This window comes from Bactrocera latifrons, unplaced genomic scaffold, assembly GCF_001853355.1.
Source record: "Bactrocera latifrons isolate USDA-ARS-PBARC rearing strain unplaced genomic scaffold, ASM185335v1 scaffold_359, whole genome shotgun sequence".
NCBI lineage: Eukaryota > Metazoa > Arthropoda > Insecta > Diptera > Tephritidae > Bactrocera > Bactrocera latifrons.
In genome coordinates this window covers 109013-110210 of record NW_017537000.1, presented here as the reverse complement: position 1 = coordinate 110210, position 1198 = coordinate 109013, and positions in this window count along the sequence as shown.

The window sequence follows — 1198 nt, the reverse complement described above, 5'->3', positions numbered from 1 at the left end:
CTTTTTATCGAATATGTGATCATTTGTGATGGTTAATTGAATGGCTGCAATTAATTTCAAAACATGAAATGTACAATACAATAAATACATTTGCTTTGACCCATATACTCGCAAGTAACAACGGACAAATGTACAATTGTGGACACAATTTACTTAATTTTCTTTTATTATTATTTTATCACAGACTGATGACTCTAAGCATTACATGTACAGCATGTATGTACATACATATGTAGCAATTAATTTGAGGCTTAAGGCAATTTCATCAACAGAATATTTAGAAATAGTTATTCTTATGTCTGTGCTGATTCAATTGAAATGTTTCTATACTGACATTCATACGTACAGAAAATAAACAAAAATATATAACCATATATAATTATATACATATACATATGTTTGTAAATATATATGCAGAATAAAAAATATTCTACTTAATAAAGATGCATGCAGTCAAATGTACACACGCAAATTATATTAARCCTATCGCAACCGATTTCAATTATAACATATCAGGCCACACATGTTAACATACATACATATGTATGTATGTATGTATAAATTTTAATATATCAAATGAAAAAAAAAACAATTGAAACAAGTGAAGTGTATTTTATTTAATTATGCTTAATTTTTTTAGTTTTAAGATTAAAGAATTGATTAATTGTTTTAGTACTTAAACTTATGATACGCGATAAAATGTGTAGTTACTTAAATAAAAAAGAATGCCATAGTTAATATTTGTATATATGTATAAATATATGGAACTGTGTATTTACACGCATACATTGTATGTGATAGTTGTTATTGCAAAGTGTCTAAACGGCATTGTATAAACTCTATATTCATTAATCCCACTAACTTATACATTTGTCAATATAAAATTGATGTCGTTGTTTGCCATAGTGTCTGTCAATAAAATTCAAAAAATAAGTATTAAATTTGTCATGTCTTTTATTTACTAAGAAAATATACAAAAATTATAGAATTTTAATTGATGATGGAATTTATGTATGAAAGGCTTTCAAAAATGCAAATATTTAAATATTTTGTCCTTGGTTTAGCACAGCAAACTACTTTTGTTTGTACATACCGACGTACATACATACATGTATGGAGTGATGGGGTGAAATTGGGGACAGGAAATGAAATACCCGAACACATTTCAACCTTGAGACCAATGAATAAGCTTGTACAC